Below are 2,498 nucleotides of genomic sequence, written 5' to 3' on the forward strand. Positions count from 1 at the left end.
TGTCTGAGTGGCCAGATTGTAACACTTCGTGGACCGATCTTTTCTGTCTTAAAAGGTCATTTACTACAACATGGTTAGCGTTACTGTATAGCACTCCTCTGGAGAGACTGAGAGAGTGAGAAGAGTGAGAGGACTGAGAGAAGTGAGAGGACTGAACGAGAGTGAGAGACTGAGAGACGGAGAGACTGAGAGGACTGAGAGAAGTGAGAGATTGAGAAACTGAGAGAGTGAGAGACTGGAGAGACTGAAGAGGCTGAGAGGCTGAGAGGAGTGAGAGACTGAGAGATTGGCGCTAGAGAGGCTGAGGAGAGTGAGGAAGACTGAGAGGACTGAGAGACTTGAAGACTGAGAGACTGAGAGACTGAGAAACTTAGAGAGTGAGGAAGACTGAGAGAGTTGAGCGACAAAGACTCTGACGAACTGCAGAGAGGTGAGATAGTAGAGAGACTGAGAGGACTGAGAGACTGAGAGAGTGAGAGACTTGAGAGACTGAGAAGGCTGGCGGCTGAGAGGCTGAGAGGGTGAGATGACCTGAGAAGACTGAGAGAACTTTAGTGCTAACAAGTCTCTGGGAGGGTTGGAGAAAACATTCAGATTGGCTCCTTAACCTCTGTTGGTCCCCTGGACGGGTTAGAGCATCATTACTACCTGTCACCTGAACACCAAGACCACAGGGAGATGTTACCTCACCTGTTCACCTTCTCTGACCACACCAGACCAACAGAGATGTTACTACCTGTCACCCTGAACCAACCAGACCACAGAGGATGTACCACCTGTCACCGCTGAACACCAGACCACAGAGAGTGTTTACTAACCTGTCACCCATGAACACAGACACAGAGATGTTACCACCTGTCACCCTGAACACCAGACCAAGAGATTTACACCTGTCACCCCTGAACACGCAGACCACAGAGATGTTACTATCGTGTCACCCTGAACACCAGACCACAGAGATGTTACTTACCTGTCACCCTGAACACCAGACCACAGAGATGTTACTAGGCTGTCCACGCCTGAACACCAGACCACAGAGAGTGTACTACCTGTCACCCTGAACACCAGACCACAGAGATGTTAACTACCTGTACCTACTGAACACCAGACACAGAGAATGTTACTAACCGTCACCGCTGAACCACCAGACCACAGAGATGCTTACTACCTTTCACCTCCTGAACACCAGCCACAGAGATGTTACTACCTGTCACTCTGAACACCAGACCACAGAGATTGTTACTAGCTGTCACCGCTGAACACCAGACCACAGAGATGTTACTAGCTGTCACCCTGAACACCAAGACCACAGAGATGTTACTAGCTGTCACCTGAACACCAAGACCACAGAGATGTTATCTACCTGTCACCTGAACACCAGACCACAGAGAGATTTACCACCTGTCACCCTTGAACACCAGCCACAGAGATGTTACTACCTGTCACCCTGAACACCAAGACCACAGGAGATGTTACTACCTGTCACCCTGAACACCAGGACCACAGAGATGTGACTGATCCAATGTCACCCTGAACACCAGACCCACAGAGATGTTAGCTACCTGTCACCCTGAACACCAGACCACAGAGATGTTACCCACCTGTCAGCCGCGCCTGACACCAGCAGACACAAGAGATGTGTACCACCTGTCACCCTGGAACACCAGACCACACAAACAGAAGATGTTACTACCTGTCACACCCTGACACACCAGACCACAGAGATGTTACTACCTGTTCACCCTGAACACCAGACCACAAACAGAGAATGTTACCACCACTGTCACCGCTGAACACCAAGACCACAGAGATGTTTACAAGCTGTCGGCCCTGACACACCAGACCACAGAGATGTAACTACCGCACCCTGAACAACCAAGACCACAAGATGTTACTAGCTGTCACCCTGAAACCAGACACAGAGATGTTACTACCTGTCACCCTGAACACCCCGACCACAGAGATGTTACTACACTGTCACCCTGAACACCAGCCACAGAGATGTTACCACCTGTCACCCTACACCAGACCACAGAGATGTTACTACCTGTCAACCCGAACACCAGACCACAGAGATGTTACTACCTGTCCACCCTGAACACCAGCACAGAGATGTTACCACCTGTCACCCTGAGAAAGCCAGACCACAAGAGACAGCAACATTATCCAACACATCTCTCTTCTCTAGTTCTACCTCACCTTCCTCTTAATTCAGACAGTGTTGACACGGACAGTTAAATGACTTTCCATTGTCATTGTTCATACATATGACAACAATGGTGGGACCAACATCAATAAGACGTCAATAATAAATAGTATATTTGAAATGGATTACCATTAACAACAACTAAACAAACAATATTAATGAGAATAACAATACATTTAAAACAATAGCAGTATGGAACAGGTCTCCATCACTGAGAATGACACTCATCTGTGATGATAGAGTCAAACTGTCTGTTGTTTTCAGGACAGGTCGTGATGATTAAGGTCCAGAC

The sequence above is a fragment of the Salvelinus sp. IW2-2015 genome, unplaced genomic scaffold (assembly GCF_002910315.2).
Source record: "Salvelinus sp. IW2-2015 unplaced genomic scaffold, ASM291031v2 Un_scaffold1371, whole genome shotgun sequence".
Lineage (NCBI taxonomy): Eukaryota > Metazoa > Chordata > Actinopteri > Salmoniformes > Salmonidae > Salvelinus > Salvelinus sp. IW2-2015.